The 26,275-nt window shown below is 45.5% G+C and overlaps 1 non-coding gene across 1 annotated transcript; it reads right to left on the bottom strand.

Moving 5' to 3' along the window:
- Window positions 1–14,996: 14,996 nt before the first annotated feature.
- Window positions 14,997–15,068, bottom strand: TRNAW-CCA. Its single transcript has one exon. It is a non-coding gene; the product is annotated as a tRNA-Trp (tRNA).
- Window positions 15,069–26,275: the final 11,207 nt, after the last annotated feature.

Genomic DNA, 26,275 nt, shown 5'->3' with positions numbered 1-26,275 from the left:
TGAAGGTTCTGTTAAAGTTGCAAAGGAAGCGTCAAAAGAGTCGTAAGGGTGAGGGTACGAGTGCACGAGAGATTGTACTTGGAGTAAAAGCATAAATTTTAAGGTTTACTGTAGCAGTACTGTAGCAGTACTGAAGCAGTACTGTAACAGTCGACTGCATATTTTAGCAGTCGACTGCGCAGTCGACTGGGCACGAACAGAATGGTTCTGTTCGTTCAGTCGGTGTGGATCAGTCGACTGCAAGTTTTAGCAGTCGACTGCACTAGTCGACTGCTAGTTTTAGCAGTCGACTAGTAAATGACCGTTGGTGCTGGAAAGTAGTCGTTGGCTACCTCTAACGGTAACACCAGTCGACTTATGGTTTTGCCAGTCGACTGGTGCCGAGATGAGTTGATATGATGATCAACTCTCTCCTCTTATTTAAGGAAAACTTTGGGGCTTGAAGGAGGTTACTTATTATTGTTGAATCACTCCTTGTCATTGCCCAAAGCTTCCAAGCCTACTCTCTTCCTCCTAAACCTAAGTTCATCTTGTAAGAGGAAGAGAACCTTGTGAGAGGTTGTACTCCACCGAGAAGGAGTAAGAGCTAGCCGGAGATTGCCGGGGACTGATCCACCGAAAGATCAAGGGCTCGTCCACCTCAAGGACACGCCGTGGAGTAGGAGCAAGCAATCTCCGAACCACGTAAAAGAATCATGTTAGCGTTTGTGCTCTTACTCATTGCTTTCTTGTTTTAGTTTCATTTCCGCTTGCGCAAACTAACCGTGTAGAGAAGAAATCGAAGTTGGGGGTGACCTAGCTATCCAACCCCCCTTCTAGCCGGCCACCGATCCCCTACAAGTGGTATCAGAGCGAGGACGCTCTTCAACGGACTAATCGCCAAGAAGAACAACATCATCAATGGGCGACTCAAATATTCATCCACCCAAATTCGAAGGGGACTTCTCTTGGTGGAAGAAGAGAATGGAGGTATTCTTCGAAACCGATTTTGATATTATGCTAATCATGGAAAATGGTTTCGAAGTGCCTAGGGATCAAGACAATAAGATACTTGAGAAAACAAGGTGGAGCAAGAAGCAAAGAGAAGAACATTTAGCGAATTCAAAAGTCATCCATCATCTACTAAATGTTCTTCCCCAACAAGAAGTAACAAGGGTGGGAACCTACTCAAGCGCCAAGGAGTTATGGGAAAAGCTAGTGGAGCTTCATGAAGGCACATCGGAGGCTAAGTTGGCAAGAAGAGATCTTCTCCGAACTCAACTCAATAATGTAAAGCTTGAGAAGGGAGATAAGGTATCTACACTTCATGCTAAAATTAAAGAAATTTTAAGTGGACTAACAAGTGTAGGTGAGAAGCTCTCCAACTGAGACATCATAATGAAAGTCATCAATGCCTTCCCAAGAAACTCGACATGGAGCTCCATTGTAGATTCATTCTACATTTCAAAGGATCTAGAGAAGAGCTCTCTAGATGAATTCTTCTCAACAATGGAGCTTCACGAAACAAGGGTTGAAGGATTAGAAGGAGAAGCAAATAGATCAAGAGGAGTAGCCCTTGTGGCAAACAAGGGAAAGGGTAAGAAGAAGAAGTCTTCATCCCCACCATCCTCCGACTCCGAAGAATCAAGTGCCTCAATGGATAGTGATCAAGAGGCATATATGGTAAGAAAAATGAGAAAAGCATTTAAATCTTTTTCTTCTAACAAATCACATGCTAGGAGAAGTTCAAGGGGCAAGAGTAGAAGAAGAAAGATCAAATGCTACAATTGTCAAGGAGAGAGACATATGAGAGATGATTGCCCTCTCTTGAAGAAGAAGGAAGGGAAGAAGAAGGAGGAGAAGAAGACAAAAGAAAAGGGGAAGAAGGCTCAAAACCTAAAAGTAACATGGGATGATCCTTCATCATCATCGGAGGAAGAAGAGCACCACATAGTAAATTTTACTTTAATGGGAATTGATGATGTAACCTCCACCTCATCCGAGCAAGAAGAAGGAAGGAGCTCAAGCGAAGATGAAGAGGGGAGCTCAAGTGAAGGGGGAGGTCAAACTTCGGATTTGGACTTCTCGGTAAGTGAGGTACATAATCTTCCTCCCCATATTTTAATTAAAATTATTTCAAGTACAAATGATGATTTGTTTAAGGCAAAAAGAAAGAACAAATCTTTGAGAAATGACATTTGCATACTTAAAGAAAAATTAGAATCCATGCCTATTAGGGATGATGATTTGCATGCTTCCTCTACAAGTTCAAATGATTCATGTTTAGAAGAGGAAAATAGGAAATTAAGGGAAAAGGTAGAATACCTCACCATAGCCCTTAGAAAATTTGAAATTGGCTCAAATACCTTAAACATGATTATTGGGAGCCAAAGGGCAAGTTTTAAGAAAAATGGGCTAGGATACAATGAACCCAATAATGAAAAGACTTATCATTGTCTACTTGCTAGGGGGAAATCAAAGACAAAGACCATAGATAGGAAATAGATCCCTAAGGAGTACTTGGTCAACCCAATTAGAGAGAACTTCTATTGGGTGCCAAAATCAATCCTCAAGGGTTAGAGGATTTTAGGTCAAGTCAACCATAGAAATCATAATTCCAATTTTTTAGTTGACTTGAGACCTTAAGGGGGAGCACTTAGCCTTGATAGAAATTCATGATAAAAAGGGCTAAGTAGAGATTACCTTTATCTCACAATGACTTGCATTATTTTCTAACAATAAATGTGAGATACTAGGATGATACAAATAATTCACATATGCTTATGGCATTTTGATGAGTTATGAAATGTATCAATTTTTAGTGATCATAGACCAACTATGGGGAAAGCAAATGTTTAATTAATAGACATCTTGCCCATAGATCATAGTTGGACATTTCAAATGTTTTGAAAACAATTCTATGATTTATTTACTGTGGTTTAGCTATTTTGAAACATATGATTGCAAAACAAGGTTTCAAATTGATACAAACTTGATTGATTTTTAAAGTGTTTGAGTTTTTATCAAAACTTCAAAAATATGATGAATTTTCATGAAAATATATTTTTCCTTGTTAAAGAACATTATAAGAAATATGTGTTCAAAATTTCATGATTTTTCGAATTTTCTATAATTTTCTATGCATTTCTGAAGTTGGCTGTAAAATGCTGAAATTCGGGTTGGTTTGTGCCAGTCGACTGCGACAGATAGCAGTCGACTGGTAGCTGTTTTCCAGCACCTTCAAGAGCTGGTTTTGGGTATTTTTAAGTCCATATTGATACCATAGTATATATACATGTTTGGTACAATTTTTGATGGTGTCAAAGGGGGAGAAATGCAAAGGTTTAAGTTAAAAACCTAATTATGTGCAAAACTTGAAAATTATGGTTGAGAGCATATGTTAAGGGGGATCTTGGGTATTATGCTTCATGTTTACATATTGCTTCTAATTTTCATGTTGATATTTATGCCTAACTTAAACATATTGCCACACATCAAAAAGGGGGAGATTGTTGGTGCAATCGACCTAGGTTTTGATCGGTACGATCATAGTTTTGATGTGTGTGTCAAAGAGTTTAAGTTAGGTTCACCCTTGTATCTGATATGTGTATTTGAGTTGTGCAGGTTCGCAGGATACACATGCGACTCAGGTTGATGGCTTCGGGTCCGGTGAAGGATGAAGCATCCGAGGGACCGTGGATAAGGCAGCGAGGACAAGGGCCGAGGGAAGCAATTTCGAGGCATACGCGAAGGATGGCATTGGGGACGAGCCGCAGGCTTGAATGCATCCGAGGGACGAGAGCCAAAGAAAGTATGCTTGAAGGTTCTGTTAAAGCTGCAAAGGAAGCGTCAAAAGAGTCGTAAGGGTGAGGATACGAGTGCACGAGAGATTGTACTCGGAGTAAAAGCATAAATTTTAGGGTTTATTGTAGCAGTACTGTAGCGTTACTGTAGCAGTACTGAAGCAGTACTGTAGCAGTCGACTGCATGTTTTAGCAGTCGACTGCGCAGTCGACTGGGCGCGAACAGAATGGTTCTATTCGTTCGGTCGGTGTGGATCAGTCGGCTGCAAGTTTTAGCAGTCGACTGGTAAATGACCGTTGGTGCTGGAAAGTAGCCGTTGGCTACCTCTAACGGTAACACCAGTCGACTGATGGTTTTGCCAGTCGACTAGTGCCGAGATGAGTTGATATGATGATCAACTCTCTCCTCTTATTTAAGGAAAGCTTTGGGGCTTGAAGGAGATTACTGATTATTGTTGAATCACTCCTTGTCATTGCCCAAAGCTTCCAAGCCTACTCTCTTCCTCCTAAACCTAAGTTCGTCTTGTAAGAGGAAGAGAACCTTGTGAGAGGTTGTACTCCACCGAGAAGGAGTAAGAGCTAACCGGAGATTGCCGGGGACTGATCCACCGAAGGATCAAGGGCTCGTCCACCTCAAGGGCACGCCGTGGAGTAGGAGCAAGCAATCTCCGAACCACGTAAAAGAATCGTGTTAGCGTTTGTGTTCTTACTCATTGCTTTCTTGTTTTAGTTTCATTTCCGCTTGCGCAAACTAACCGTGTAGAGAAGAAATTGAAGTTGGGGGTGACCTAGTTATCCAACCCCCCTTCTAGCCAGCCTCCGATCCCCTACAGTGATTTCTTCCAATTGCTCATCCGGAAGCCGTATCGGGACTACGACCACATGCTGCATAAAGCCAACGAATACATCAATGTGGAGGAGGCCCAGGCAGCAAGAAGGAAAGAAGCTCAGAGCGACCAACTAGCTCTTGCCGAGCGGAAGCAACCCATCAGTCACCAGCCACCAAGAGGACCGCGGGTCGAAGTCGCCCGTCCTCATCAGCATACTCGGTCACACGCCGTCCAACATGTCATGGCTGATCGGCCCAAACACAAGGGGAAGGTATGGACCCCAATGTTTTGCTCACTCTATCAGTCGGCCACTCACAATACTCGTGACTGTCGGAGCCTCCCCCCCATCGCTCATCCCGCACCGAGGAGTTACCGCCGCCGATCGCCTTCACCAGATCGGCAACATCGACAATGTAGCCCCAGGCAAAGGACAGAAGGGCGATCCCCCGAGCAGCATCACCGTCAGCAACACGGAGCCCACCATCGAGCGTCAAATGAACGACCTCGACCTTCGGCTCGGGAGGAGGAGAATAGGGGCAACGCATCTCGGGGGGAGATCAACATTATCGCCGGGGGTCCGACCGGCGGAGATTCGAATAGAGCCAGAAAGGCGCATGCAAGGCAGTTGAGGATCCACGCGGTCGGCTGCAGCCAGGAAAGGGCGAGCGGACCCGAGATCAGCTTCGGGTCCAGGGACCTTCAAGTAGTTGAAGTCCCTCACGATGACGCCCTGATCATCCGAGCGGTAATAGCCAATTATACTATTCACCGTATTTTCATTGATACATGCAGCTCGATCAACATAATCTTCAAGAAAGCCTTCGACCAACTACAAATTGACCGAGCCGAACTACTTCCAATGACGACTCCCCTATACGGATTCACGGGGAATGAAGTCTTGCCGGTCGGTCAAGTCCGACTGGCTATCTCGTTGGGCGAGGAGCCTCTCAGAAGGACAAGGACCACCACCTTCATCGTGGTCGATGCTCCTTCTGCATACAACGTGATCCTGGGGCGACCGACCCTCAACGAGTTCCAGACGGTCGTCTCTACCTTCTGCTAGAAGATCAAATTCCCGGTGGAGGATCAAGTAGGGGAGGTGAGGGGAGACCAGCTGGCCGCTCGGAGATGCTACGTGGAGATGGTCCGGGCTGAATCCAAGTCCGCTCGGAAAATGCCGCGTGTCGAGGTACATGCTATTACTGAAAAGCCACCTTCTTTAGTTTATGAAGAAAAAGAGGAGGTGCAGATTCACCCATCCCGACCGGAGGCCACCACTTTCATAGCATCCGATCTGGAGGAGAAGCAGAAGGAAAAGGTGATCAAATGCCTCCAGCGGAACTGCGACGTCTTCGCCTGGTCGACCCATGAGCTGCCAGGTGTCTCGCCAATGGTAGCGCAACATGAACTTCATATCCGGCCGGACGCTCGTCCGATGAAGCAAAGGAAGAGGGACTTCAGTGCGGAGCAGAACGTAATAATCCGTGCGGAGATAGAAAAGCTTCTGGAGGTCGGCCACATAAGGGAAGTACAATTCCTGAGTTGGCTTGCAAACGTGGTCCTGGTCTCCAAGCGGGGCAACAAGTGGAGAGTCTACATCGACTTTTGGGACTTAAACAAGGCGTGCCCGAAGGACTTCTACCCTCTTCCACGGATCGATCAGCTGGTGGACTCCACGGTCGGGTGCGAGCTGATATGCATGTTGGATGCATACCAAGGCTACCATCAGGTGTCGTTCGCCTGAGAAGACCAGGAGAAGGTCAGCTTCGTCACGGCGGACGACACTTACTGCTACAATGTAATGCCGTTCGGATTGAAGAACGCGGGAGCCACCTACCAGCACCTGATGAACAAGATCTTCAGAGAGCAGATCGGACGTAATTTGGAAGTGTACGTGGACGACATACTTATCAAGTCCTTCCGGGCGGCCGATCTCTACACGGACATGGAGGAGACCTTCCGAACGTTAAGGTGGTATGGCGTCAAAGTTAACCCTCAGAAATGCCTGTTCGGGGCAAGAGGTGGGCGCTTCTTGGGTTACATTGTGACTGAGCGGGGCATAGAGGCGAACCCCAACAAGATAAAGGTCTTTCAGGACATGTCGCCTTCCAGAAATCACCGAGAAGTGCAGCGTCTCACCGATCGAATAACGGCGCTATCAAGGTTCATCTCTAAGACCGCCGACCGGAACTTGCCGTTTTTTAAGATACTCTGTAAAGCCACCAAGTTTCAATGGGATGAGGAGTGCGATCGGGCGTTCGAGGAATTAAAGGCTTACCTGAATTCTTTACCCGTGCTGGCAAAACCAGTCGTAGGTGAGCCGCTTCGCATTTATTTATCATCAACTGAGCATGCTGTGGGCTCAGCATTAGTGAGGCCGAGTGGCGAGGAGAAGCCAGTGTATTTTTTAAGCCATATCTTAAAGGATGCTGAGTCTCGCTACACCGGTCTCGAGAAGTTGGCTTTCGCCTTGGTTCTAGCAACCCGGAGGTTGCACCCTTACTTTCTGGCGCACACAATTATTGTGATGACGAACAGCCCGCTAGCCTGGGTACTCCTGAACCCCGAAGCATCCGAATGACTTATCAAGTGGACGACGGAGTTAAGCGAGTTTGATATCCAATACCAACCCTGCTCGGCGATCAAAGCACAATCCTTGGCGGATTTCGTAACCGAGGTACAAAAGTCCGAGCCCGAAGCTACATGGAAAATATATGTGGACGAATCAGCCACTCGGCTCGGGAGCGGAATGGGGATAGTACTACTTTCGCCTCAGGGAGAGCGGATGCATCTATCCATCCGTCTGGGCTATCGGGCAACAAATAATGAGGCAGAATACGAAGCCCTCATAGCCGGATTGCAAGCCGCGCGACATGTCGGAGCCAGTCGGGTCGTGATCCACTCGGATTCACAGCTTGTCGCTCAGCAACTCATGGGCGCTTTTGAAATAAACAATGCCAGACTCAGATTATACGCGGAGGCCTTTGAGAAACTCAAGGTCGGCTTCACCGAGGTAGTAGTCCAGAAGATACCCCGAGCGGAAAACCATGCGGTAGATGAGTTAGCTAAACTCGTAAGCTCAATGTCGTCGGTCGTCATCCACCCACCCATCGAGCAAGTATGTTTGGTAGCACACGTGGATCGGATGGACGGCCTCACATTCTCGAGCGATTGGAGAACAACCATCGCGGAGTTTCTACGCTCGGGTGCCACGCCCCTCCGATCGGGACGAAGCTCAGCTATTAAGAAGGAGAGCCGGCCGGTTCACGCTCATCGGGGAGCAACTTTACAAAAAGGCGTTCTCCCAACCTCTGCTGAAGTGCGTCAGCTCGGATGACGCCGAGTACATTCTCCAAGAGGTACATCAAGGGTCATGCGGAGGTCATCCGGGTGGCCGGTCTTTGGCTAGAAAGATCCTGCTGGCCGGATACTTCTGACCAACGCTACACGAGGACGTCGCTCAGACCGTCGCAACATGTCTTTCCTGTTAGAAGTACCACAATTTTTCACATAGGCCGACGGAAGAAATGAAAGCGTCCACAGTGTCTTGCCCGTTCGACCAGTGGGGCATGGACATCGTAGGATCCTTCCCTATGGCGACCGGACAAAGGAAATTTCTATTGGTGGCGGTATATTACTTCTCCAAGTGGGTGGAGGCTAAGCCATTGGCCAAGATAACCGAACACATGGTCAAAAAATTCATCTGGCAAAACATCATCTGTCGGTTCGGCATTCCGCGTCGGCTCGTGTCGGACAATAGGCGACAGTTCGTCGAAAGTCAGCTCGAGGAATGGTGCAAGGGGTATGACATCGAGCAACACTTCACGTCTGTGGCGTATCCCCAAAGCAATGGTCAAGCCAAAGTAGCCAACCGGGAGATACTCTGAATATTTCTGGCTCGGCTCGACCACATGGGTGGAAGCTGGGTGGACGAGCTGCCGGGAGTCTTGTGGGCCATCCGCACGACCCCTAAGGAGGGGACGGGAGTCACCCCGTTCCACCTGGTATACGGAGGCGAGGCGGTCGTCCCAGTCGAAGTCGTCGTAGAGTCCGCCCGGATCTAGAACTATGATGAGGATAACGCCGAGCGGAGGCAGCTGGAATTGGACTTGATCGACGAGGAGCGAGCCAAAGCATCCGTCCGACTAATGGCCTACAGGCAGAGAATGAAGCAGAACTACAACCGTCGCGTGGTTCCTCGAACATTCCAAGTGGGCGACTTGGTGTGGAAGAAAGTCAAGCCGGTCGGGGACGTGGGCAAGTTGGAGGCTCCCTGGGCAGGACTGTTCAAAGTCATCGAGAAGCTCCGATCGGGAGCTTATTACTTGGAAGATGAGGATGGACGAAGGCTAGAGAGGCCGTGAAGCGCAAACCACCTCCAGCCCTATCGGACTGGATGAAAGGTGCGTTGCTGTAATATACTTTGAAATATTCTGTTCGGATGTATTACTTGGTTGCAGGAATGAAAGCTATAAGAACAAATGCACAATTTTGGCGCACCAAGCGAGTAGCAGCGTGATGCCATGGCAAAGACCCCGAGTCGTTCGGCCGGGAGTATATTATCCGAGCCCAATGCTCGATGGCGAAGACCCCGAGCCGTTCGGCCGGGAATATATTATCAGAGTCTAACGCTCGATGGAGAAAACCCCGTGTCGTTCGGCCGGGAATATATTATTCGAGCTATAAGCTCACCATTGAAGACCGTCGAGCGGCGACGTTAAACTCTAGAGTCGGACCGGCGACTATAAACCCCCCGGCTTGAAAACCGTCGAGCGGCGACGTTAAACTCTAGAGTCGGACCGGCGACTATAAACCCCCCGGCCGAAAGACTCTCTGGTGTAGACGCGACAAGTCATACGGGCCCCGGCTCTGCGATCAACATTAGCAATCGACAAGCCTTGTCCGTAGGGATAAAATAGTGATAATGTACTTCCGTCCGAATACATCGACGAGAAGGTACTCAAGGGGTCAGCATGTGAGCCGAGCGGCCGCGCGGCCAAGTTACCAAAAGTACTTCACGAACATTTAACGAAAATTCCAGTATAAGTGAGGGGAGTCCATACGAGCGGCTTAGTTATAAACACGAGAAACGATTAACGAAAAGAAAGGGAGGAGACATAACGATTGTAGCTCATGCTCTGATCGGAGGACACAAGTATTGACAAATTTAAATAAGTTAAATAACAGGACAGGATATATCCATTAAAAGTCTGGCCCTTTGAGCCGGTCGGAAGAGTTACAAAAAACACCAAGAAAACCACAAACTCTCCTCACTCCAGGGGCTCGAAGATGGACTCTGGAACGGATTCCAGCAGGCCGGCCATATCTCCAGGGGGGGGGGGGATGGAGGTATCATCTGGAAGATGGCCCTTGGCCTTCAAGTATGCAGTGGTCGCCCGGATAGCCTCCTCGAAGGACAAGACGAGCCAATCGCTTAACTTGTTACCGAACTCGTCCTATCGGAGGTAGTTCCGTCTCATCACTTCGAAGCGGTCGGACTCTCCGCCCTGATATTCCTTCAATGCCGCTCGGGATGAATCGAGAGATTCCTGAAGATCTTTCAGATCAGCTTGCAATTTAACTTCAGTGGCCGATCGGCTCTCTTTCTCAGCGGCTAGCAAGTCGGTCAATTCCGTGACGCGCTGCTCCAGCGCTCGAACCTCCACCTTCATCACGTCCAGATCAGCAACGACCCTATTTTTTCTGTTGGTGGCCACAGTGATCTGGTGGTCGTGGGACTTGACTTGGTTTTCAAGTCCGGCCACCCTGGTTTCCAAGCCGAAAGATTTGCACTGCTCAGCTGCTAGTAGTTTTTCCATTTTGGCCATCTCGGACTTAAGCGTGGCGTACGGGGGCCCTCAGCCGGCGCTCCAGAAATTTGGAGCTTCTTCAACTCCTCTTCCAGCTCGGCCAGACGATTGCTGACCACAATGTTCTCCACCCAATGCTGCGTTCGGATGGATAACGTCAGTAACCTGATAAAGTCATCATGATAGCGCGTTAAGAAACATACCCCGGTGGCTTGCTACATGTGGTTGTCTGCCAGCTGACCGGGAGTCATCAGGGCCACGTGAGCCCTCGCATCTTCCCACGTCTGGGCGAGCGGACCTCGGATGGTGACTTGGTGCTCGGGAGCAGCAGGCTGATCTGCCACTAAAAGGAACTCCTCGGTGGGGAGACGGAGGATGAACTTGATCATTCGGCAGCCGCTCGGATCTGCTTGGGTAGAAACGACTCGGCTGGAAGACTCGCCGATCGGTGCAGAAGTAATGTCCGAGCGCTTGAGCCGAAGGTGGACCCGGGGCACGGAGCTAACAGGTGGTGCTCCAGTCGAGGGTGCTGGCTGGTCAAGCTGGGAGGGGGTCCGATCAGAAGAAATGGTCTCGTGCGCGGCAAGCAGCGAGCCGATTGCTTTTGGGAGGGCGTCGACTGGCCCAATCACCGGCTCAACGGGCGCAATGGCGGTCCGGCGAAGTTTGCGAGTTATCAGTGGGGAATCGCCGGCCGATCGCTCCGCGTCCTCTGATGCGGGCTGCTGACCGGCCGAAGAAATAGCATCCCCGGTCGCTCTAGTGGCGGTGCCTTGAGCGGCAGACTCTCGGGCCTCAGTTGGAGCCTCTTCACTTTCGCCCTCGTGCGAGTCGACCGGCGCGATGCCTCAATCGGCCATCTCTTTGGCAGCCACCGCCTAAATCTTGGCGGCCTTCAACTTCAGCCGATCGGCAACCTTGGATCGCCACATGATGTCAGCTGCATAACAGAAGAATAAATCAGTTAGACCAAAAGGAAAAAGGACAAGGAGAGTGCTTACCCAAGCTGCTCGGAAGCTTTGTGCGGATCGGGTTCAAGCCAAAGACATACAACACCCCCTCATGAAGCAGTTTGTTGATATTGAACCTCTGGCCGGCCAGTAGGTTAGCCGCATGAAGGTATTCCGGCTGGTTCTTGTACTTGCCGAGGTTAGGCGGGTCCGGCACGGTGGTTTGCCACTTGGTACGAAAGGAAGGCAACTCGGGAAAACGAAGGTAAAAATAATTTTCCTTCCAGTGCTTGTTCGAGGTCGGCATCTTATCGAAGAAGACGAGGCCGATCCGCGACTGGAAAAGGAAAGTACCCCACTCGGACTATTTTGGGTAGTAAAAGTAATGAAAAATTCTGGAGGTTAAGGGAATACCGTGCAGCTTGAAGAGGATTACTACGCCGCACAACAGCTTAAATGAGTTAGGGACAAGTTGGCCGAGCGGGATGAGGAAATAATTGCAAACTTCCCGGATAAAGGAGTGTAGAGGGAAGCGCAGACCGGCCACAAATTGGTCACGGAAGAAGCAAACTATGTCGGTCGGCGGATTATGGGGCCGATCGGAAGAGGTAGCTAAAACTAATTTATGGTCAGAAGGCAGTTCGAATTCGTTGAGGAAACGTCCAGCGTCAGTTTCGTCGAACCGGCTAAGCATGGTCATATACCACAGGCCAGGAAAAGAACCAGAAGGTTGCGAAGTGCTAGCCATCGACGGAATGGTAGCGAGGAAAGAAGAAACGATAAAAGGAGAATGAAAGAGTGGACAGAGGATCCAAACTATATTGAATGGGGATGGAGGCTACCAGAAAAGAAAAAACAGGAGAAAGCAAGGACAGGAGAAGGCTTACAAGGAACAGACCGTGAAGGAGGCGACGGAAGTTCGTCGGAGCACCACGGCAAGCGGACACTGGGAGGATGGTCGCGGAAGGAATCGCCAAAAACGCAAAGGCAAGAGTGATAGAAGGAGGCTCAGTGCCGGCGCTTCTTAAACCCCGGTCTCGGTTCACCACAGCCGTCCGATCCAGGTCATCGGAAGAAGCGAAGGCATCGGACCGTCGGATTTGAACCGACGCATGTTCCATCGAAGATTATGCCCCCGCCGTACAATGACGGCGGACTTGCCAGGTGTCGATCAGCGATTGGGCGGCATTTAATGAACGCCATTACCCGCGCGTGGGCAACTTAATGGGGATTGGCACGAATCCCGAGGAGACCCGACTACGCCGACCGCCCCGGAACAGTAGCGCAACAAGTTACGGAGGGAGATCAAAACTGCAAGGCATAGCCATCAACTCGCTGATCGGCCTTGGGGGCGTTCTAGAGCCGATCGGAAATACACTTTCGGAAGTGGCGAAGTGAATGTCGCTTGACCAGATTCATAGTCCAGTCAGTCGGACTCGGCGCCTCCTTCGACTAAACTTGAAGGGGAGGCATGTGATCCGGTGGTAAGGACGGGGGATCCTCGTCAGCGGAGGGTCAACGGCACGTGGAGGTGAGATGGCAACACGGTCAGCCCGGAGATCGGCCGACCGGACGGAGCAGGCCTACCGACAGGGCCCTGCAGCCCGATCGGCCGGGAATTCTCCGAACCGAATGGAGGACAACCTGACTAGGGGTCGGATTTCCGATGCTCAAGATGAAGAGATTTCAAGGGTCAAGAGGGCTCATCGTTCGGCTGGCGCGCAAGGCAACACAGGCAGGAGCAGTCTCAGCCGAGCATATGACCAATACAGGAGTAATATGCTTGCCGAGCGGCCTATCCGCTCGGCCCTGGAACAGACAAGACCCGCAAGAGGACAAAGGAGACAGAACATCATTATCCTCGAGACACCTGCCGTCGATAAACAGCAGAGTTGGCGGCTGAGCCGTACACAGAATCGCTTGGACAGGATCAATACTATATAAAGCTGTTATTATTCTTATTGCCTGTGGGTTTTTATTAGGAATTAATAATGTTGGTGAATTCACGTCAATAAATATAATATTAAAATTAAATATATTATTACTTGTAAATTTTATATTATATCTTATTTGTTAGGTGTTAGGATGTGACATAAAATTTAAAAATAAAATTTATTTTATCTTAATAATTAAAAATTATTATTAATTAAAATATAATCTACAATTTAAAAAGTATCAATCTTAATTTTTAAAATAACTTGTCTTCCTCACCGTCATCAGACTCCATCTCTTCCCTTTCCTCATTGCCTCTGTTTTTCTCGTGGAGGCTGTTGGCGCTAACGCCGCCTCCTCTTCCTTCTCCGCCAACTCTCGGTGCAGTAGTCATGGCAGGGAAGGAGTCGAGCAAGTGTGACATATCGAAGTGGGAGTGGGTGCCCAACCGAACGTGTCGTACTACACCAACGACAGCATCATAACTGCTCGAAGTACGGGCGGCCGGACGACAGGTTCATGCGGTGGTGGTGGCGGCGGCAGCCGGACGGCTACGATCTGCAACCTGACTCAGTTCCCGGAGTTGTTCTGCCACAAGTCGCTGGCCTTCGTCAGGGACTCCGTGGGGAGGAACCATATGGAGTCCCTACTCTGTCTCCTCCTCAGAGCAAGACGCACGGTTCTTATTATTACTATTGCTCTAGAAGCTAGATCAGCCCGTGAAATTTGTTTGATTGATCCACAGGCGATGAACTCCTCACCAGTGCAATTTGAGAACTTCCGTAAGTATCGTTTCCCCAGCCATAACATCACCGTCTCTCTGGTCGCCGTTCCTGGTTCGAGCCCAAGAAGCCGCCACCGCCGACCCCTCCAGCTTGTTGAATTTGTACTTGGGTGAGCCAGACACGTACACCAGCTGGTCCAGAGAGATTGTGCAGTTCGACTGCGTGCTCATCTCCGCCAGGCAACCATTCCTCCGTCCGACGATGCATGTTCTACGAGAACCGTCGCCTGGTGGGCTGCCACTACTGTCGATTGCCCAACGTCACCGATTTGACCAAGTACTATGGCTACCGCATGGCCTTCCATACCGCGCTCCACGTCTTCACTGACGACCTCCGCGGTTTCGGAGGCACGGTGTTCCTCCAGATGTATTCACTTGGATTTTTCGGAGGCTCGTTCTTCCATAGACGCGGTTTCGGAGGCTCGTGTAGGTGACTTTGGGTTGGCAAGGTTTCTCGACAGGGACAGTAGCAGCTGGTCTATTGCTTCCTCCATTCCCCTTGGATTTAAAGGATCCATTGGATACGTAGCATGATTACTTTTTGCTCAAAGTAATTTCATTAAGAAACTAAACAACCATTAATAACAATTAGGAAAGAACTATCAGCAACATGATTAATCTTGTTCTTGAGTTCACATGATCATTAAAATTTTGATTACAGAATATGGGACAGGAAGTCAAGTTTTCCCTCTGGCTGATGTTTACAGCTTCGGAATACTTCTCCTGGAGATGCTTACCGGGCGTTGATTCCTATAAGTCAGAAATAGCACTGAAGGTTGACGAGTTCGAACTGCTCACACAACAAATGTACCGGCATATGTGAAAAGCCAAAGTCAAAATTGACCACTGCGATGTCCGCATAAAGTTTATGATCAGTAAAAACAATAATGAAAAAAATAAGAGTTGATTGAACCCGACGTGAATCGAACACGCAACCTTCTGATCTGGAGTCAGACGCGCTACCATTGCGCCACGGATCCACAGCTGAAGCACTATTCTCAATATTTAAATTTATTTATTAAATCATCTTACTTGCTCTGCACATCTGACTTGAGGCAAACTTACCCGTTCATCACGCAGACCTGCCTTATCTATCCAATAATTTGAATATGAATTTCTTTTTTAGGGTGAAAGAAAATATTTAAATAAAAAATAAGAGGAATTGAAATATGAATACAGGGGGAGTATTTATAATATTTACCAAGCAAGATACATATATAGTTCTATCCACAAAAAAATTTTATTCCTATCCATTCGATGAGAGAAATACTTCCAATCATACATTTTAATTTCTATCTGTTAAATTCTATCCATTGAATGATAGAATTACTCTCAACCACATATTCTAATTTCTATCTACTAAATTTTATCCATTGAATGAGAAAATTACTCTCATCCATATATTTTTATTCTTATCCGTTAACGGGGTTGGTATTAATCTTCAACACTCTCTCTCAACACCAACTCTTTGTACTGTGTTGAGTTGATACAGCACATCTTGAATTTGTTGGCGCTCAAGTCTTTTGTGAACACGCCTGTAACATGATCATCTGTACTGATTTGTCTCATCTTAATTTCTCCTTGTAAAATTTTTTCTCTAATAAAATGATAGTGCATTTCAACATGCTTAGTTCTTGCATGAAAGATCGGATTTTTCACCAAACGAATTGCTGATTGATTGTCACAATATTCTGGAACTGCATAATCTACTGGTTGATGTAGATTATTCATTAGTTGTATTAATCATGTGCTCTCTTGAGCTGCCATTGTTGTTGCTCGATACTTAGCTTCAGTAGTTGACAATGATACAGTTGATTGTCTCTTGCTGCACCACGAGATCGTTCTAGAACCAAGTTTGAATACATAACTAGTTGTTGATCTTGTGGTGTCACAATCTCCCGCATAGTCAGCATCACAGTAGCCAACTAACTTGTAGTCTTCATTTCTTTTGTACAAAAGATTATAATCAATTCTACTCTTTACATATCTTAGTATTCGTCAAGCTGCTTCCAAATGAGACTTCTTTGGATTTAGCATGTACCGACTTATCACACTGATAGCATAAGAAATATCAGGCCGAGTTAAGGTTAAGTAGATGAGACTACCTACCAATTGTTGATACATAGTTACATCTTCTAAGCTTTTCCCTTCATGTGCACACATTCGGACATTTAGTTCCATAGGTCGAGATCGGCTTGCATTTGAGCGTTCCAAACCTTTTCAACAAGTCTTTGGAATGTTTTTGTTGATAAAGAAATATTTCATTTTGTGTGCGATCAATCTCTAAACTAAGAAAGTGCTTAAGTTGTCCAAGTTCTTTCATTTGAAATCGAACTGATAAATTCTCTTTCGTTTGAAGAATTTCTGCTTTGTCATCACCTATTATGACTATGGCATCTACATATACTAGCACAATAGCTAATTTTCCTTTATTTGTTTTGATAAATAAGCTAGAATATGCAGATGTTACTAAATAACCACTTTGAGTTAGAAATTCAGCAATCTTACCATTTCATCCCTGGGTGTTTGTTTCAATTTGTAGAGAGCTTTCCGTAGTTTACACACATATTCAGGATGATGTTGGCTCTGAAGACGTATTGGTTGGGTCATATAAATTTCCTGATCCAATTCTCCATGAAGAAAGACATTCTTCACATCCATCTGCCATAGATTTTGGTCTTTGTTGGCTTCAAGTGCAAGTAGGATTCGTACAGTTGTAAGTTTCACCATTGGACTAAATGTTTCATCATAGTCTAATCCATACTGTTGAGAGAAACCACAAGCTACCAATCGTAGTTGTACCTCTTGATTGACCCATCTGGAAGGTACTTTATTTTGAAAACCCACTTGTAAGAAATGGGTTTCACATATCTTGATTTTGGTATGAGATCCCAAGTTTGATTTTGCTGCAGTGCATCAATCTCTTCTTTCATAGCTATCACCCACTCAGGACTTTGTGATACTTCTTCAAACGTCTCAGGCTCTGTTGGTTCTTTAACTATGGCTGTATTGGCATATTTTAGATTTGGCCTTCGTGCTCTTATTGATCTTTGGAGTTGAGATTATGGAGTTAATTCTTCCATTTCACTAGGCCTCTTTTCTTCATTTGGTTATTGATATATGCCGATTTGCTAAGGACTCTGAGTCACTCTTCGCTCAATATCATTGTCATTTGGATCTGCTGATTCATATGAACTTGGTTGAAGTTGAACAATATGCTCTCTCATATTTTATTGCAATTTGTCTTCGAGGTCTTTAGAATCTGACAACACCTCCTTAACTGGGTTCCACCAAGAAGATGCTTCATCGAACACTACATTTCATGAAGTGTAACATCTTTCACTTGTTGGATCACAACATTTTCGCCCCTTTCTTTGGCTATCGTATCCCACAAAGATACATCTAATAACTTTCTTATCGAACTTGGTTCGTAAGTGATCAGAAATAAATACATAACATACACAACCAAATACTCGAAAATAGCTAACTGTCTGTTTTATGTTCCATAATTTTTCAAAGGGTGAAATGAATTCTAACCTTGGTCGAGGAAGTTTGTTAATGGCAAAAGTTGCAGTCCTCATTACTTCAGCCCAAAATCATTCAGGTACATTCTTGTCATGCAGCATACTTTGATAAATTTCTATAAGATGTTTGTTCTTTCTTTCCGCTACACCATTCTGCTGTGGTGTGTTGGCACATGTGTACTTATGGTATATTCGACTTTCTCTTAAGTATTAAGAGAACTCCCTTGAGCTATATTCTTTCCTATTGTCTGTACGTAGACAACATATCTTCATTTCCAATTCTCCTTCGACTGATTGTTTGAACTCTTTAAACTTGGAAATTTTATCATATTTTTCTTTCATAAATAAGATCTAGACATATTTTAAGAAGTCATCAATGAATGTCACCATGTACCGCATACCACTGATTGATGGTTGCTTAACGGGCCTGAATATATACATCAGAGTGGACTAACTCTAATGGTTCCTTTACTTTAAACTTTGACTCTCAATATGATAATTGGTGTGCTTTACTATATTGACATCCCGTACATACCATGTCTGTTTGTATTGTTGGTGCAACCTTAGGTCAAGGTTGACCTGGTTGACCCGACTCGAGTTGACCTGACTCGAGTTGTATTTTGATGTTTGACGAGAATAGAAAAGTTGTATCTTGATGTTTGACAAGAATACAAACTTGGGAGATTGTGGGTGCAACCTTCGGTCAAGGTTGACCCGACTTGAGTTGACTTGATTCGGAAAAGTCCAAGCATGGAGACTTGGCACGGTAAAGTCCAAGTATGGAGACTTGGCACAGGAAAAGTCCAAGTATGGAGACTTGGCACGGAAAAGTCCAAGCAGAGAGCTTGGCACAGGAAAAGTCCAAGTATGGAGACTTGGCACGGAAAAGTCCAAGCAGGGAGCTTGGTACGGGAGAAGTCCAAGTATGGAAGCTTGGCATGGGAAGTCAGAGAGGGCTCGGTAGCTCGTTCTCTGGACCGGATGAAGTCGGAGAGGGCTCGGTAGCTCGTTCTCCAGACTAGGTCAGAGAGGGCTCGGTAGCTCGTTCTCTGGACCGGACATGGGAAGTCGGAGAGGGCTTGGGAGCTCGTTCTCCGAACTGTGGTCAGAGAGGGCTCGGTAGCTCGTTCTCTGGACCGGATGGAGTCGGAGAGGGCTCGGTAGCTCATTCTCCGGACTAGGTCAGAGAGGGCTCGGTAGCTCGTTCTCAGGACCAGGTAGGGTTTAGGGCTGGGAGCTCTAAACCTGGTGACCGATCCAGTGATACGCTGGTTGACTGATCGGTCTGGTGACCGATCAGTAACCAAACAGTGTGTTTCTGTGAATTACCTGATCGGTCTGGTGACCGATCGGTAATCATACAGAAGTGAAGAAGATCGGGAGAAGAAATAGGGGGATCGGTCTGTGGACCGATCCACCTGAGTCCTGATCGGTCCACAGACCGATCAGAGAGTTCGGCAACTCTCTGTGAAGCGTGCTGATCGGTCTGGGGACCGATCAGCATAGGTCCTGATCGGTCCCCAAGATCGATCAGAGAAGGTCTGGACCGATCAGGGAGGAGTCTGATCGGTCCAGGTCTAGCCGTTGAGACACAACGGCTAGATTTCTCTCTGTGTCTTCTTTGTCTTCTTCGCAGGTTCATATAAGAAGGTTTCTACAGGGAAGGGTTCGGTGAGGTGCTGCCTCTCTTTTCTTTCTGATCTTACTGCAATCAGAGCTTTGCTGAGCTCTCATTTTCCTGAAGCTTCGTGGAAGTTTCCTTCGGCTGGTTCCTGCTGTTGTAGGTGTTTCGTGAAGTTGCTGCTTCATCCAGTCGACGAGAAGGCAAGCTGTGTTTTTACATTCTTACTGTCTTTGTATTGTGCTGTATCTTTGTACTCCTATCTTGCTGTTGCAAGAAGTTTGTGGCGAGGTTTCTCCACCCAGAAGGAGTTTCTATTAGCCGGTTTTCCGGGGTCTCATCCACCGACGGATTGATAGGCTTCGTCCACCTTACGGACACGCCGAGGAGTAGGAGTTTCATCTCCGAACCTCGTTACATCGTCGAGTTTAAGGTTTGCTATTCTTTGTTTCATTTCTACATTGTATTTCCGCTGCGCTAATTAAAATTGTAGGAAGAAACGCGAATTTGGGGTCGGCTATTCACACCCCCCCTCTCTAGCCTCGACCGTCGATCCTAACAAGTGGTATCATAGCAAGGTTGCTCTTCGTCGGACTAACACCCGGGGGAGCACAAGCTAGAGAATGGATCTACTTGGAGAAGACATCACGATTCCACCCTTCTACGATCGCGACAACTTCGCGTATTAGAAGGTAAGAATGAAGTATTTTCTTATGACTAACCTAGTGAATTGGGATTGTGTACTTGTAGGTTTTACTCCTCCGGTGGATAAAAAGGGAGAATCTCTCGAGAAGAAGAAGTGGGCGAAGGAACAAATCCACCAATCCACAATCAACGACGAGGTAACGAAAATCCTTGAATCTTCATTACCTAATGATATCTTGTGTAAGATAGGTGGATACAACGATGCCAAGGAGTTGTGGAACAACTTGGCTAAGTTCCATGAGGAGAGCTCCACTTCAAGTCATGAAGAGGTGTCAAATGAGCCAAGTAGCTCGCATCATGGAGGAAAGGAATTAGAAGTTGAGGGCTACTCAACATCTAAGGAAGAGGAGGAGGAGAGTTCTTCTTCAAGATTGGAGCAAGAAGAAGAAGCCTCTACTTCCGGAAGGGATGAAGAAGAAAGCATACAACCATCCTCAACCCTAGGTAACTCAAGCAATTTACTTTCAAGTAAATTACATATAATGTGCTTTGAGTGTAGGGAATTTGGGTATTACAAGAGTAAATGTCCAAAGAGGATTAGGAAGACTCCACCCGCGCCAAAGGTCAAGGAAGCCGGAGTCCCGATACGCAAGGGCAAGGAGCACATGGTGTGCTTCCAATGCAAGCAAAGGGGACATTATAGGAGCCAATGTCCGAGGGGGAGGTAACCTCACAAGGACAAGAGACCAAGCACATCTATAGGGGGAGCTAAGGCAAACCCTAAAATACCCTTTAAGGCACGTTATTGCAATTCTAATAAGAAACATGCTAGTAGCTTTATTGCAATTGCCAATGATGATAAGCATGATAACCATAGAAACCGATACATGTGCTTAGGTGCCAAACATGTTAGTCTAGGTAAGAATAATACTAGAAATGCCAACCCTAGAATTAACTCATCTAAGGTTAAGGTAAACCTAGATAGGAATCCCAAAACAACTAGACATATGCCTAGGAATACCTCAAAGAAAAATGACAAATTAAAACTTGAGGTATTAGAGAAGGAAAATCAAGTCTTGAGGTCAAGACTTGACACCTTAGAAAAGACTCTTAAGAATTTGGAGAAGTCAACTCTAGGGTCTAAGGGTCAAAAACAAAAGCCCAAGGACATGAGAGGTTTGAGTCACAAACCTAAGTCTCAAGTGGTCAAGCCCACTTATCATAATGTTCCATTCGATTATGGAACAAGACCTAGGGCTAGGAAGACCATCACCAAGGTCACAAGGGGAGTCACCCCTAGAGTTGATCTTGATGAGTCCCAAATGACCAAGGCTTTAAAGCCTAGGAGAGTCATTAGGAGGGTTGCTAGGGAAGTCATCCCTAGTGAATATTTAGTGAACCCAATGAGCTCAAATAGGTTTTGGGTTCCTAGGAGCGTGATTCCATCACGCTAGATGGGTTAGGGTGTGCCAACCTTAATTGGATAGGTAGTTAACCTAATCATGGCAAAAGGTGGCATTTTAGGAAGTTTCAAGGTATAACCAAGCCTTGAAAATGAAATTAAAAATTATTCCTAAGGTGATTAGGATGTGCCAACCACATTTGAGGAATTCTCTAGGGCCAATCTAATTGGCACATAGTGATCTAAAAATCTTTAGTATATGATTTTAGGTCTATTACACTTAGGAATATGGAATTTATGGTAAAATGATCAAAATTATCAAAAATGGCAACTAAGGCTAGAATTAGGTATTTTCTATACCTTTATATATTATTTGCCATGTATTGTTTGCCATATGTCATGTCATGACATCATATTTAATTTATTTTCATTTGAAATGTCATGATAATATTTAGGTTAGCTATATGTCATGCCTTATTTAAGTTTCATACTTTATGCCATGACATCATGACATTGGCACATGTATTTACTTATGATATCATTATATGCCATGTCATCATCTTTTGCATTTATAATCAATTAATTTGATTTAAGGACAAAAACATAATTTGACATAGAAATCAAATTGTTATTTAGAAAATGCATGAGAACTTAGATTAAGATGACCTAAACCATATCTCACATCAAAATTGACTTGGATGTGTTTGATACACCTTAGATGTGTTTGATACACCTTAGATGTGTGTGAGATATTAGGATCATGAGTTAGGATCAAAGTGCATAGTTCTTGTACCTAGATGAGCCTAATTCAAAATGGAGGATCATAGGGAAAGCTTGTGTACAAGTCATGTACATTTAGCCCTAAGTTGAATGGTTTAAAGATTGTGGTCCTAAATTGAATGGTTTAACATCATTTCAAAATTGATTTGAAAAACTTTGATGAAGCTTTTCTAGTGATAGCATTCATCATTGAGCAAGTTGATACAAAGATGGATTAACCTTGAACTATTTCAAAGTTTTTCGAACTTTGTATCAAGATTTAAAAATGGATGTTATTTTCATAGAAAACTATTTTTCCATGATAATATATGTTATGAGGAATGTATCCTTAAAATTTTATAATTTTTAGAATTTTCTGTAATTTTGTATGGGTTTCTGAATTTCGGGAGGAAGAAATTCAGAAATAAGAAATCAGACATGTGTGACCGATCAGGAGGTTCCCTGATCGGTCCAGGGGATGCTGGATCGGTCACTGGACCGATCCAGGGAGCTCCTGATCGGTCTGGTGACCGATCGGGCGTGCCAAATTCTGTCTGAAATTTCTGAAATTTGCTGTCTGAAATTTTAGCTAATTAGATTGGTGATTTCTAAAGGGTTAAAACTCTCCAAGACATTGTTGGTGCAATGGTCAAGGGGGAGTTGACCTTTAGGGGGAGTTTTACCTATTGGTCAAGCGAGAGTTGACTTTTAGAGGGAGTTTTTACTCGATTTCTGAGGATGAGTGATATGGGATTATCACTATGTTGATTGTTGTGTTTAGTATCAAGGGGGGAATTAAGGGGTTCAATGAAAGGTATGAGACTTTTATTAGGAAGAAACTCTTGACCTTGATTCACTCTTTTTGATGTGTGTCAAAAAGGGGGAGAATGTTTAGAAAATATTCAAGGAAGAACATTGGAGTTTGGGGAGAATGTTCAAGAAAGAACATTGGAGAACTATTGGAAAACCTAAGTTAGGTTATCGGGTTAACCTAACTTGATTATGATTTTTGTCAAACATCAAAAAGGGGGAGATTGTTGGTGCAACCTTAGAATGTTTAGAAAATGTTCAAGGAAGAACATTGGAGTTTGGGGAGAATGTTCAAGAAAGAACATTGGAGAACTATTGGAAAACCTAAGTTAGGTTATCGAGTTAACCTAACTTGATTATGGTTTTTGTCAAACATCAAAAAGAGGGAGATTGTTGGTGCAACCTTAGGTCAAGGTTGACCTGGTTGACCCGACTCGAGTTGACCTGACTCGAGTTGTATTTTGATGTTTGACGAGAATAGAAAAGTTGTATCTTAATGTTTGACAAGAATACAAACTTGGGAAATTGTGGGTGCAACCTTCGGTCAAGGTTGACCTAGTTGACCCGACTTGAGTTGACTTGATTCGGAAAAGTCCAAGCATGGAGACTTGGCACGGTAAAGTCCAAGTATGGAGACTTGGCACAGGAAAAGTCCAAGTATGGAGACTTGGCACGGAAAAGTCCAAGCAGAGAGCTTGGCACGGGAAAAGTCCAAGTATGGAGACTTGGCACGGAAAAGTACAAGCAGGCAGCTTGGCACGGGAGAAGTCCAAGTATGGAAGCTTGGCATGGGAAGTCAGAGAGGGCTCGGTAGCTCGTTCTCTGGACCGGATGAAGTCGGAGAGGGCTCGGTAGCTCGTTCTCCAGACTAGGTCAGAGAGGGCTCGGTAGCTCGTTCTCTGGACCGGACATGGGAAGTCGGAGAGGGCTTGGGAGTTCGTTCTCCGAACTGTGGTCAGAGAGGGCTCGGTAGCTCGTTCTCTGGACCGGATGGAGTCGGAGAGGGCTCGGTAGCTCGTTCTCCGGACTAGTTCAGAGAGGGCTCGGTAGCTCGTTCTCAGGACCAGGTAGGGTTTAGGGCTGGGAGCTCTAAACCTGGATCGGTCTGGTGACCGATCCAGTGATACGCTGGTTGACTGATCGGTCTGGTGACCGATCAGTAATCAAACAGTGTGTTTCTGTGAATTACCTGATCGGTCTGGTGACCGATCAGTAATCATACAGAAGTGAAGAAGATCGGGAGAAGAAATAGGGGGATCGGTCTGTGGACCGATCCACCTGAGTCCTGATCGGTCCACAGACCGATCAGAGAGTTCGGCAACTCTCTGTGAAGCATGCTGATCGGTCTGGGGACCGATCAGCATAGGTCCTGATCGGTCCCCAAGATCGATCAGAGAAGGTCTGGACCGATCAGGGTGGAGCCTGATCGGTCCAGGTCTAGCCGTTGAGACACAACGGCTAGATTTCTCTCTGTGTCTTCTTTGTCTTCTTCGCAGGTTCATATAAGAAGGTTTCTACAGGGAAGGGTTCGGTGAGGTGCTACCTCTCTTTTCTTTCTGATCTTACTGCAATCAGAGCTTTGCTGAGCTCTCATTTTCCTAAAGCTTCGTGGAAGCTTCCTTCGGCTGGTTCCTGCTGTTGTAGGTGTTTCGTGAAGTTGCTGCTTCATCCAGTCGACGAGAAGGCAAGCTGTGTTTTTACATTCTTACTGCCTTTGTATTGTGCTGTATCTTTGTACTCCTATCTTGCTGTTGCAAGAAGTTTGTGGCGAGGTTTCTCCACCCAGAAGGAGTTTCTATTAGCCGGTTTTCCGGGGTCTCATCCACCGACGTATTGATAGGCTTCGTCCACCTTACGGACACGCCGAGGAGTAGGAGTTTCATCTCCGAACCTCGTTACATCGTCGAGTTTAAGGTTTGCTATTCTTTGTTTCATTTCTACATTGTATTTTCGCTGCGCTAATTAAAATTGTAGGAAGAAACGCGAATTTGGGATCGACTATTCACACCCCCCTCTCTAGCCTCGACCGTCGATCCTAACACATATGTCTAGTTGAGGAAGCCCCTTAAGCATCGACTTCTTCATCATCATGTTTAACTTGGAATAGTTAACATGATCTAACCTCATATGCCATATATATGATGTTTCACTTTTCCTTGTCTTGCCTTTATATGCAGACTCTGCTGACATCACGTAGACCAACTCTAGTCGTTGCCCCTCCATTGTCGGTGTTTTTGATATTTTGAGATTTTGATATACCTTTACATCTTGAGGATCAAACAAAACATAATGACCTGATGATGTTAGTTGAGTCACAGATGATAAATTTTTCTTCATTCCTGGGACATGATAGACATCTTGAAGTGACACCTGGTTAGAATTATATCGGGGCGTAATTATTGTCTTACCAATGTGAACTATTGGCAACCTTGAGTTGTTGGCTGCCACCACCATATGAGCTCCCTTGTATTCGGACAAGTTTTGTAATTTTTCTTTGTCACCCGTCATGTGATTTAAGCAGCCTGAATCTATGATCCAATCATTTTTGTAATTAATCTTGTCTGTATTGTTGTGAAAGCTACTTCATTTTCCTCTGCAGCGAATAACGCTTCGGCATCCCAGTCATCTTTGCTATTCTCCTTAGAATTGGAGGTAGCAGTATTACTTTGAACAAATTTTTTCTTGGCCCAACAATCTTTTATCATGTGGCCCATCTTCCCACAGTTGTAACACTCGCCAATAAACTTTCTATTATTGACGTGATTCTTTAGGGCTCTCCTTGGACGATGGACTCCATTTCCTTGATAACTCTTCACTTTGTCACCATTATTTTTAGATCCATCACCAGTGTGCCTCTTGAAGTTGCCCTTACTTTTATTGGTGTAGAGCGCTTCCTCCTCACCTCTTAGCGAGACTTCTCCCATTTGCTTACTCATAGCTTCTTGACATGAACCTCTGATTTCAGCACTAGTTCGTGCCAAAATCTCACACAACAATTATACAATGCATGGAAAACATTTTAATATCTACTAACTAACATTCCAACATGCCATAGTGCAAGGTTCATTAATTCATAGCATTTAAACTACTAGAAATGCATAAAAGTGTCTTAAGAAAAAGGAACTAAGTTCTTAATTTGCTAAACTCCCTAAGGATCTTCATTCCAAGTCTCTGCCACACACACCATCTCTGCATTGACCCCCAGCTTCCTCTAGTCCATCTTCCCTTTACCTTTATCTGCAGTATAAGGAAAAGAAAGTATCTATAAGCTTTCGCTTAGTAAGAAACCATCTACCTCACAAAAATAGTGCATACGATGCATTTATGCTTTTAAAACATGCCCTTTGAAATATGTACTGATTAAACTAAAACATGACATGCTATCAAACATTACATGGAAATCAAGAGCTAAACATGGCATACTAT

The sequence above is a fragment of the Zingiber officinale genome, chromosome 4A (genome assembly GCF_018446385.1).
Source record: "Zingiber officinale cultivar Zhangliang chromosome 4A, Zo_v1.1, whole genome shotgun sequence".
Classification (NCBI taxonomy): Eukaryota; Viridiplantae; Streptophyta; class Magnoliopsida; order Zingiberales; family Zingiberaceae; genus Zingiber; species Zingiber officinale.
This window is presented reverse-complemented; position numbering and strand designations above follow the sequence as displayed.